This window comes from Hylaeus volcanicus, chromosome 6, assembly GCF_026283585.1.
Source record: "Hylaeus volcanicus isolate JK05 chromosome 6, UHH_iyHylVolc1.0_haploid, whole genome shotgun sequence".
Lineage (NCBI taxonomy): Eukaryota > Metazoa > Arthropoda > Insecta > Hymenoptera > Colletidae > Hylaeus > Hylaeus volcanicus.
The window spans coordinates 17019289-17031972 of NC_071981.1; the positions used below are offsets into that span (position 1 = coordinate 17019289).

At 41.4% G+C, this 12684-nt stretch overlaps 1 protein-coding gene across 3 annotated transcripts in view; it reads right to left on the minus strand.

Moving 5' to 3' along the window:
• LOC128877798 (dipeptidyl aminopeptidase-like protein 6) overlaps positions 1-8495 on the minus strand; it is a 140614-nt gene extending 132119 nt beyond the window's left edge. For all 3 annotated transcript variants that reach the window (XR_008457304.1, XM_054125331.1, XM_054125330.1), the window contains exon 1: positions 7968-8495. The gene's annotated coding sequence lies outside the window, so the exon portion shown is untranslated. The remainder of the gene's footprint in view (positions 1-7967) is intronic.
• Positions 8496-12684: the final 4189 nt, after the last annotated feature.

Genomic DNA, 12684 nt, shown 5'->3' on the forward strand with positions numbered 1-12684 from the left:
TCCTGAGCACTTCCGCAGTTTTTCATTCGCGATTAAATCGATCCCTGGATACCGCGAATGGCCGCGAAACTCTAATCTGCTCGTAAAAGCGCAGTCCGCGATCAAAACAGGGCAGCGAGCTTCCCCGTACTGAAAACACTGAAACTTCGACTTCTGTTGGAAAAATAGAGACGCAAGCGGCGTACAAAGTAGCAACATTTGCTCGTTTTTAGATTGTTTCATGCTAACGCTGGCCCAAGGGACGTTGCCACGCCAAATGGCGACGTTATACTGGCTTTCAGTTCCCTAAACCCTTTACACCTTACGAGCTTTCGCGCATTTCGTTCTTTCAGGGATGAGCTGAATTTTATTTGAATTTCGTACGAGAAATAAAAACACAATGCAGCGATTTCTTTGCATGGTTTACTCGATTGGATAGTCATTCGTTTAAGGTAGAATGTAATTCTAAATTACCATTCAGATTGGAATCTTTATTGAACAATGGTTTCTTTTATTTGGGAGTTGAAATGTTCGTTTATAGAACATTCTTTTGTAGATGGGAAATTCGAATAACGAACGAAGGAAATGACTTTGTTACTTGTTCAATAAAAGTTACGGTCTGTATAGTATTTGATACTATAGAGATTAAGTAAATTAATTAGATTTACTAGTAGTAGATTAAAAACATTTAATGCAATGCATGCATAACATTTGAATGTAAATATTTTAATACCCAAAAATTAATAAATCGTCTCCCGATCCAAAGCGCAAAAAAGTAATACAAAAATAAAACAAACTTTCTACGAACATCTAAGAGTCCCAAAAGTCTCATCGACCCCCCCAAAGGTGCCATTTCACGTCACAGCGGGAAATACGCGGAAATAGAAGAGTAAGCCAGCGATTTCTTGGGCAGAGGTCTTAAAAAGGAGGACACCCAGAACCAGTTCGTTGGAAATTCCGTCGAAGGCATTAAGAAGCTACGGTCTAATAAATTGTGAAACAGCGTGGATCTCTCTTCGACATGGGGACCAGCGACCAACAGGAATTCTTCGAGGATGCCGTCGCAGAGGGATGCTCGACATTCTTGGCGAGCGTGTTCGCGAGCGCGTACGACAATAAGTCACGCTCGAATTTGCAATACCAACCCACGTTTCGCTGTATCTCCTATTCGCGGAGGCGGCATATCCCCATGAGGATACGCAAATTTTGGCAGCAGCGACGCCATAAAGCCGAAAATACGTCTCACGTTCTCCCGATAGGTGTATAATAAACCACGTGAACGTAAAATTTAAGATGAGGATTTGAATAGCTATGTAGGTTCATGCTTAAACGACTGTCGTTAATCTTAAATTGTCATGCCAGCGATACATAACTCTTCCATGCTTAAGATATCGTTTAGACAATAATTCTAATTTTAGGATACTTGTGAAGTCTGTAGTTAAATAATTCTAACCATGTGTTTGTGATAATTTCCAGAATAGAAGAGGAGGTATATTTGAATAGTTAATAGAGGAACAACATCTTATAGATTGTTTACTATTCGACTATACTGTACTTAACTTTATCTATTAACTTATACTATTTGTTGAAGAACGAATTCCTGTAAGTGGTTATTTTCACTTTATGCTCCATTTTGTTTCGTCTGATGAAGGTACGTAGATTGCGGATGTTTAGGTACACATTTATGGCAAGTATAAGGATGTGCATAAATACAAAATACACTGTTTAGAAGATGAAACATACTTTCATTTAAATCTCATTTCTTCACTCGAATCTGCAAAAATATGAATTTGCATATACATCAGGAGTCTATTTATGACTAATTTTATTTTCCCATTCAACATTTGTGACTTTCTTTCATCAAACGTATTGTATCCGCTGCTTCCTCTACTAGCCACTGAAATATCTCCCACTATGTAAATAGAGTTAAACTTTATCTTTCTGACTGAACTCTAAACACCTCTTTTCCTCAAACACATTTTCGACGATTACAACGAAAAGAAAATTTCATGTATCTCGATTTGTTCATCCATCATCAAGAGGAACCCCATATTTAGACCAGAAGCATTACAAAGTAAATTACATAAGAGATTACATGAATCTCGCCTCACTGAAATATATTTTTATTTCAAACATGAACCACCTAATTGAAATAAATATTCCTCCTCCTCCTCCTCCCTTTTATCGCAAAGTATTACACGTTTCCGTTTCTGGAGATGGCCACAAACGCATCGTGAACATCGCGTACACAACGTGTAAGTGGTTCGTTACGACGTTGTCCAATATTGTATATTGGAGAATAAAGTTATGAGAGATCAACGAACGATAGAATGTAGGTTACGGCGGTTAGAAGTCGTTGCGTTACGGCCTCGAAGTGAGGGGGTTGGAGGGAAGATAAATTTTAAGTGGTCCCGCGAAACGGGACGCAGTTTGGAATGGGGAACGATATTCCGGATTTACGGAGCGGCGGGAAGGGGGAGGGAGGGAGTGGGAGAGGGGGGGGAGTGAAATTTCCAATTCGATTTCATGCGTTCGAGGGAATTTCAGGAATTTCCGGCACTGGGAAATTTATGCCGCCAAAACTCCGCGGATACGCGAGGAACTTCTGCCCTCGAGTACCCATTCGTTTGCCTAATATCGAATATCTCTCCTCGGGGCTTAAAAAAATTTTCATCTCGGTCGAATTTTGAACGCCCGTACTGCGAAAGTAAAATAAAAAAAAAACTCGATGCACGAATGGAAATTATTTTAAAAGCAATGGGGGCCATAGGGGGGGGGGGGGGGGGGTAATTAAAATTTGTTTTCATTGGTATCGATGTTTTTGGGGGCTGCTGTACAAGGATGGGTTAAATAACAGCATATACATTCAGTTCCATAAGTATTCGTATCCACCATGTTTATTGACAAAATAGTTCTCACTTAAATGATAAGTTCGACGTTTCCAAATAAATTTTTCTTTGTGAATATAACACGAAGGAAATGAACCATTCAATTTAGACAAAATTTCTTAAACCTTTTCTAAATTTTCAATGGAATTACTTTCGAGAGACATTCTCCCTTCTTAGAGCGCTCATTAGCGTGTAAGAAATTACACGTGTAAAAGTTCTCAGTGCTATAGAAATCTACGAGGGTCTGAATGAAAGACAAATTTTTCTCTCGGCACGTTTTCTTCTAAGAAAAATCCAAGGCAGATGAAAACGTCGAAGATCCTCGTCCGTGGGACAGACGATAAGATGTCGCGTAGAATATTTTCGCAGCGTGCTAGAACGACGCGTCTCCGGCAGGAATTTAATAGGGTTTCTTCGCGTCACCGATGAAAAAAAATAATTTTATCTTTATAGTTTTTTCACCTACTTCAAAGAACACTTTGACGTCGTTAAAATCACCATGGTTAATCGAAAATAATTGGAAAAGCAAAAGCAAAACTGTCAATTATTAAAAAAAAAAAATGTACTCAGAGTACGAATGGATAAATAGATAGATTGAAATTGTTAATTATCTCTTACTAAAGTAACATTACTTTCGATTATCACGCAATTTAACGCTTTCAAAAATTAAAACAGATGAATTAAGAAGCGAACCTGACAAAAGTGAGCGTTCAGTTCGAAAACACATTTCTATGTACGCACTCCGAAATAAATTTACTTTTTGCTGGACGACCTCTGTTGTATAAATTATTTCCAATCATTACCAAATTACTTTCATTTCGCTAAAACACCCCCAAAACGCAGTTTTAAAACCTTTTGTCCCAAACGAGTAAATTGCTCCCTATAATGGGCACGCGATCCCCTAGCGCGGCGAAAACAAATACAACCGTTAAAAATAGATGCATCGGAGGTGGTTGTTGCGCTAGCAGGCGTTGGCCAGCGATTTCGAGGCATTGTTCCGCGAGTAGGTCGACAGGAAGCGTTTCCTCGAGACCCTTTCGGTTCAAATCGCTCGCGAAATCGATGCACAAGCTGCCCGACCATTCCCAAAAGTGTGCGATCCTCTCTCTCGCGGCGTACCTGCGATTGCGAATCACGAGCTTCGTATCGCGAATGCCAGTTGAAGCGGAACACGGTGCAGTCGAGTGTGCGTTGCGTTGCGAATAACGCGCGTTATAGTTTCAGAGACGCGTAACGTACATGCATGTTGTGCTACAGCTATGTCACGAGCGTGACTTGGACGTGTGCGTGATACCAAATTACAGTGGGTAATTAGATTGTTCGTTACGCTTCGAAGCGGTAAGCTCTGGAATAACCTACAGTTGTTAATAGAAGTTCAGACTCACTCATCTGAGTTTATATTGCAAACGAATAATTTTAATAGATTTACTTCTTGGGAGCTCGCAGTTTTTAATTGTCATTAATGGTTTATTTACACATATTCGTAACGTGGAAGTCCCGTGTCAGCACCGTGTCTGTAACATCCATAACGTTTCAGTGACGACTGTTTCTACGTATCCGTAGTTCGATCAGTTTGACCGCAGCGGTTTTCGAGATGGCAAACTTTACGGATGATGAACTAGCAACGATTGCTATAAGTTTAGATGACGAAAATGAAGAGAATAAGACAACGAAACGAAAGTGGGTGCATGAAACCTGGAAAAAAGAGAAAGTGAAGGAGAATTTGTTACGTTACACAAAGAATTAATCGAAGATGGAGGCAAATTGTTTTAATATATATTATTATTTACAAGAGTCGATATAAAAAATTACGCGCTAGACATAATATTCTATTTGCATCGAAATCTACGGTTTCACCTAAAATAAATATGATTTGTTTGGTATTCAATGAACTACAGATAAATTTTCCTTTCTAAAAATCGTCGTGATGTCCTCGTTGTCAGCCTATAGGCCAAGGGATTACGTTCTTCCTCAAATCTGCTTCACGATTTTTAAGGAAGGCTAACATACAACTGTGCCCCCCAATACACTGATCTCGAATCTACCGATGCCCGTGTGGCACCGCTCCGAAGCAAGGATTTAAGTTCGAAATCCCTGGAATAGTGATTCATTGTGATCCTCGGCTCCCCAGAGGAGCCTAATCTTTCCAAACTAGAGCTAAGATTTACCAGCTCTCTCGACTCAATTTTCCAAAGATTCCACGCACCAAAACTTCCAAACGTCGGCGGGATTTCGAAGATGCTAATTTCCGCGACTTCGCCGCACGGATATGGACGAAGGGTGGACGCATAATCGCGCGACGATTTCACGCCTGAACGAGCTGGGAGGACTATTCGATGCGACTGAAACGCTGACAGCCGTTTTTGTTCGTACGCCGCATTCATCCATGACTTCATTGAAGCCAGTCCGCGGCTTGGCTACTTTCTGTTTATGAAATACACAGGTGCGCTATTGTGGCTCGCCAGGCAGGCAACATCGTCGGAAGCCTCGTCGAGCGTCGCCAACGTCAACAGAAGCAGCGCGATGACTTCTGCGCTCGAACGTTGACCCTTCGACGGCGAAGTGTGGCGGACTTTATAAACGAAGGATTCCAAGTGATTAAGTGTCGTATGATCTACGACTTTGGGGAATTTAGAGACCTGGCTCAAACTTTGCAATATCACATTTTTTAAATGAAACTAGTATAGTAACATTGATACCTGAAACGAAAGATTTACGATTAAGGGTCCATACAGACCTTGGTCAAACTTTACTGCATCACGTCTTTTAAATAAAACAAGCGTAGTCCAATTGATAACTAAGACGATAGACTTATTGGCATTAAATTGCCTTGGGATAGATCCTTGATTCAATGCCAATCTGACATTGTTCAAGTGTCATGTGATCTACGATTAAGGGTCTATAAAGACCTTGGTCAAACTTTACGGTATCGCGTCTTTTAAATAAAACAAAAAAAAATAAACATAATCTCATGGATACACGAAACAAAAAGTCTATTAGCATAGATAGAACCTGACACAAAGTCACTCAGAATTTCACAGCACCCTGCCAACTATTAGATGTATAAATAAGTTTCGTTGGTTTATATGTTGAATTATGTACATTAACCAAACGAAATTTACACTTGTGAAACAAACTAAAAGGTTCTGCCAACAACTACGATCTGTCATTCATTTGTTTGAATGCAAGTTTGCCACTCGTATCAATATCAAAAATACTTATCGTTAATTAATACATGCCGATATACCGTACCGTACCACCATCTAACTGTAATCTACAAAAGTTATGCATACTCCTAATACACGAGCTCAGTTCTGAACACGTATCGCTGCATTCAATATATTCGCCTCTCTCGCCTTCTACAGCAAAATTACTCAGACACGTTCAGCAGTGGAGCTGCAGTTGACTAGGTGCCCCTAAACCCGCAGCACGTTTCAAACTACGTCAATGTAATCCGAGTATATCAGAAATTCTATCTAGAACATAACCGGTACTGTTCCTTCTCATCATTCGATCGAACACTCCAATAAATAATTTCAAGTTGAGGACACCCAAATTAACAACTACATCAGCGAAGTTTAGTAAAAATCCAACTTGGGGGACACATCATACACTTTCAGAGGCTCCTTTGCATCGAACCCTTCAATAACTTCTACTCGGGGGATAATTTCAAACTGAAGTCACCCTAATCATCACTGACGGCCATAAGTATTAGGACACCGACCTTGCGTGGATTGATTGTAAAAAAATACGCGATGCATAATATTCAGTTCGTTTCGATCTTTTAATTCCTCTGCATAGTCTTGCACAAATACCATTCCAAACAGAACTAAACTCTAACGATCGAGTCCAAATATTTAAATCTTTACTTCCATACCACTAGATTCAATATGACCCAAGGAAATACGTAAATAAATTTCGCTGTAGCAGAGAAACGTAAACAGACGCGATACGTTATTTTAATAACTATAATGCAATAAAGTTATAAATCAACTATGTGTGTGATCAATGTTTACAACTGAACATGTATTTCAATTGAACCTAGAAAATGAAGCAATAAAAAATGATATTCATTCATTTTGAACAATTGTAGCAGGTGTCTTAATACTTATGGCAGGCAACTATATCAGCGAAGTTTACATCCGAACACACAATTTTGTTTCCAGTGCACAGCATCTGTCTAGATACTTAAGAACCCTCAGTATGATTCGAATTTCATGAGTAGTATCATTATTTCAACCTACTACAGAGCACAATCTAGCCAACCAGTAGATGTCACAAGAAACTAGTCCACTCTTATCATCCTTTGAGAAGATGAAGGGATCTCCACATCATGCACTATCAGAACCATCGGTTCTCTAACATACTTCAACCCCAAACTAAGTTACCCTATACTCGATAACAATCCACGAATTATGCCGACATACTCGAGTCTAAACACATTTCAAACTACGCAGAGATGTCCAATTGGAAGAGCTGCGCCCCCCCCCCCCCCCCAACGGATGCTCATAAACCCGCGACACACTTCGAACCGCGTCAGCATAGTCGGATTGTATCACCAATTCTACATAAAACACAACCTCGAGGAACGAGAACGTGCCTCGAAAATCCAGTTCATCTTAGCCAACAGATCTTCAACGTACACACTTCGAGGGATACCAGTTCTTGGATTAAGCACTCGAACGATCACATAAAGACACGAAGACACCCATAACCCAAGTACCCATCGACTCAGGTCCGAGCACGCGTTAACTAAATTTCTCGAACACGCTTATCGCGAGACCTGGACCACAACAGACTTTCATCTACGTGCGTCAGCCTGGAGTCCTGGACGACACTATTAAAACGCGTCTACCGCGGCTGCTCTGCGAGTCTCCGAATCCTCGAGCACCTTCTACGTCCAAGCTACAAGCACCAGACGAACTCCAACGAACATTTGCAAGTTTCGGAGCGTCTTCGAAAAATTGTATCGGAGGGACCAGTAAATCTTAACGGTAGCATCTGAAGCGTAGGCACTTGCAGGTACTCGAAGATGACGACGAATCACTATCACTATCGACGACGTCTACGCGGCTGTAACCAGGCAAAAGAATCCCTTACCTCAGACGAGGCGACCGGAACCCGGTACACCGGAAGGACAGGGATGCCGGACGATCCTGGCTACCTCGAGGGAAGCTCGCCCGGGCGGCATGGCTCCCACCTCTTCGCCCTGTGATCCTCCCGGCTGCTACCCGGCAGGGTGTCCTTCTTGGCGTTCGTCCTGTCCGCTTGCTCCTGGCGGGTCCTCGCGCACAAAGAAGTCGGAAAACCGTTTCGCCGATCACGTTCCTGGGGACGACACACGGATAGCTCGCGCCAGCGGGTGGTTCGTCGCGGCAGGGCCTCACCGAGCGTCGCGACGCGTCACGATTCGCATCCTGGCGCGATCACGACCCGGCACTGCACCTGGGAAGGGTGTCGAAGGACGGGAAACGAAAGGGTGGCACGGAGAGGTTCGTCGACTGGCGAGGCACACGACGTGAAAGGGGACGATCTCTCTGGAGGATCGTCGACGACTGTCGGACAGGATCGGAGAAAAGAGAACACAGAAAGCTAGGCACAGGACACGATGGCCCGGCCACTGCGCCGGCACTGAGGCTACGCCGCAGCCTCGGTCTCCTGCCACCCCCGCGCGCCTCTCTTTCTTCTCTCTCGCACCGCCAGCAGCTCCGTCGCGCTCTCCGCCTCTCCCGCGCCCACTTCCTGCCCGAATCTCACTCTAACCACCCCCTACTGCATCCGCATCTCTGTTCCACCCTCTGGCTCTGATCTCTCTTTTCGGATCTCCGGCACCCTCCAGCTCTGTTCTCCTCCAGGCATCCGCATCCCTCTTGCATTCCCGATGCTTCTTTCTTGATCAGGATAGGTGTCCGTGTTTTCGAACACGCGTACCCCCTCCCCACCGCCCTCCTGGGGCGGCGTTCCTTCAGGGATCTCCTGTTTTCTTCGGGATACCCCGTCGGTGTCGCTGTCCCCACCCTAACGCCTCATCCTTCTCTCCCCTCCCGCGAACCATTTGTTTTCATTTTCCTCTGCCCTTGTTTTAGAAGTTCGCTTCGTTCGAGGGTTTTCTATTTTTTCCACTGTTTTGAAGGGGACGATGGGAGAGTCCAGGGAATACGTATTTACAGTGGAAAGATGGCAAAGTTTGCTCCCGTTTAAAATATAGTCTTTCCAATGTTTCCAAAGTTCCTTTTGAAATCATAGGAAACATAGATTTATAAAATTTCTATAATTTTCGATTAAATATAAACGCTATTTGGAGAAACGAATTTACGGAATGACCTAATACACTAGGTCCAGATATGTGTTCTTCTAGAGATTATTGGAGACTATCGTCATTCGTTCATTTATTTTAAGTGCGTAACTTATTATACAAAGTTATTGCACTACTGCTTACTTAGTACTACATAGTTTATTTCCATTCTTCTTGTCATCGTCTTCCACGACTCCTGCATTCTTTTAATACTGTTTGCAGTATCTCTTACTTCTCATCTATTGGGGCCCGTTGGCCCCTCTCTAGCTCGGGTACCTCGGGGATGCTAAGCTCGTACTGTAGCTACAAACACCCAGAGGGCGAAACTAACGTCAAACGTGTCATTTATCTCATAAAAATTATTCCATAGTACACGACTTCTAACCATGTTCAGTGTGCTTCTTCAATATTTAATTATTTACATTAACGTAAAAGCTAACTAGGTCTATTATCCCTATTTAACGGCCCCTTTTCAACGTTTTCATTTCCAGTTAACTTCACACTGTCTGTTTGGTCACATATTTCCATCTTCGTCTCGCCATTCCATTCAACCCCTATTTCGTTCTTTCTATCGCGTTTTGCTTTTTTTCCCCACTTTTCCTCTCGCTTCCGTGTTCGTTGCACATATGTAGTTCCATACCGTCGGGATTCTTGCTGTTCCCTAGCATTTCATCACGAAACTCAACCCTCTGACGATCCTGGCACTCTTTCGCCTCCTACCACGTGCCGCAAACCCTTGTAGAGTCGTCCCACTGGCAGCCTCAACGATAGAATAAACACGGTCCACGAAATCACCCACGCTGTAGTCCGCACAATCTCGAAATATTCGGTCTCCTCGCACATATATGATTGCAGTGAACGCTATTTTCTCCCTAAACATACATTGATTTGATATGTTATGCTTTCAATCTGCAAAAGAATTATTTAAGGAAGCGCATTACTCTAACGACCATGGAACGAGTCCTATATTCAAACATTCATTATAAAAAAAAAACTATACCATGGATTGTTTCCAAATTCTTATTAGGTTTTATTTAAGATTTAAACAAACAAAATTTGCAAACAAATTTTACAGGGTTGTGCTCCCTTAATGTTCCAGGAGTGATTTGTAAAGGAAATGAATAAATGATGACGAACGTTCTAATAGGACGTACATAGGTGTATAATATTGTCACCGAAATATTCGCAAACCTCTGTTTTGAATTAGCGTAGGCCCTCAAGTTTGTTCACGTTTCTGGAAAAAATTTTTACGCAACATCGATGGACAACCCTGTCCACGAACAATTCTATAAAACTCGCAACGGAAATTCGTTTGGCGCGTGCACGGGCTGACAAAAGAATAACGAAGGACGACGAAAATCGCTTTTCCGCGAATCCGATATATCTGGCACGCGATCGCGCAGTGAATGCGTAAAAACACCCTCGCATACTTTTTTTTTTATAGTCGCAGTTCTATTTACCGTCGACATTTTTTGTTTCTAACGCATTTTGCATTTATCACTAGCAGAATTTTAGTTTTCGTCGGTTCTACACTCGTGTTTGCGCTAGCATAGAAAACAATTGTTCCTCGAACTATTTTAATGCAAATAGAGGGTTCTCGATTAGCGAGGTGTAGTCTATATTATTTAGGATATCTGTAGAAATGATCAGAATGGAAGAGAGAATATATTTTTAGATTAGGAAAAAGGAAAAATTAGTTGGTAATAAAGCAAGAGCAAATTATTGCAGTAGCTTCCATGACACTTTTTTCGTTGTTTTTGATTGTTAAAAGAATTGAAGGACGACGATGCTCTTTGCTCGATTACAACAAATGCGATTCTGGAAGCTTCGATATCAACCTTAAAAACTACAAAAGTGCGTCGTTACATATAAAATATCCTATAAACTCAAATAAACTGAATTCAAATCGCAGACAGAATATTCTTCTACACCAAATAACTTCCCAAAGGTTTTCACAAATCTTTCATAAAATTTTCAAATGACAAATTCAATTCTTCCCTTCCCCGAGGGACCTGCTCGATGGGAATGAATTTTTTCCTACGATTCCACGGAGGAAAAAAAAACAATCGATATTCGTCCTGTCCCGATACGTCGACAGGCGGAAACGACGAAAAAATGAACCTCTCCGACCTTCCAAGACTCGATATCATCGGATATAAAACCTTGATTTGCCCCACGGTCGGGCATTGTTATGCTAATAATATTCCGCCACGGGCTGCTGCTCGGTCGACGCGATAAAGATTTCACGGGCTGAGCCGCGAAATTCCTGACGATCGCATTACAGATAGTAATAAAGATAGAGGTTAGACGAAAATAGGGAAGTTTTTCGTGAGGATGGGAGGATGGGGGCCTAGTCCCAGTGTTCGAATCGATGTACCGCAGTCACGTAAATCGAACTTTAACCCCACCCGTGGATACGATTTATGGAGATTCGAGTCATGTCTGCTTATCGATTTCCATGAGTGTCTGCCTGGCCGATATTTCCCAGCATCCGGGACCAACCTTACGTTATTTGTACCGAGGAGGTATTATTTCAACCGAGAAAGAAATTGAATGAAAACTGAACGAAAACAGGCGAACTTTTATTCGCGACGAACGTGCCTTATCGCCTTCGATTCTTGCATATTTCATACTCTCTTGTTACGTGTTATACATTTAATGACAACTGCTGTTTTCGTGGCGTAATTAATGCTAACAGAGGCGGGAATTTTGTACTGTTTGGTGTACTTTAGTTTTGGGTTACTTTCTTATGCTGTTTGTCTTGTAAGAATTTATATTTATCTCCAAGTGCCTTCTTCGGGTATTTAACAAAAATTCTCGAGTAGAAATATTTAACCAATAATACAGTACAATACTTATTATTCTTACTTAATTGCATTCTGGTAGGTTTGTTACTTCAACAAGCCCATTCAATCATATTAAGGTCGGCACTAACTTTTTCGAGCTTCATATTTTCTTCAGATGTTGAACAAATAATCTAAAAAAATATAATCAAACAATGACATTATGAAAACATTTTAGTACTATTCTCGTTATTTTCATTTATTTTCATTTAACTTCATTTCAATTATTTTCATAAGTTTATTGGTACGAAAAGCCCATTTCATCATTAAGGATGACACCATTGTCACGCAACTATTTTCTTCAAGTGTTGAACAAACTAAAAAATTACAGTCAAACAATGCTATTAAAAAAATACTTCAGTCCCACTCTTATTATTTTGAAGATCCTCGAAGTTGAAAAATCTAGGTATGTATAATCGTCAGTGAAAAATAGACTCGTTCAACCTACATATAATAATAATATTATACTATTACATATAATAATATATATTTTAATGTATTCTAGAAATAAATGCTTCCCACAGCTAACGAGCGAGTATTGCACCTCTTCTTGAATAAAGCACGTCCTTATGCAAACAATGGGTGTTCCCTGTGTATAAATAAAGGAATTAGAACTGGTCGCAGTTTCTTCACACGTGTTGCACCCCTTGAACTTTCGCCCACGTCGCAGCGGTGCTCC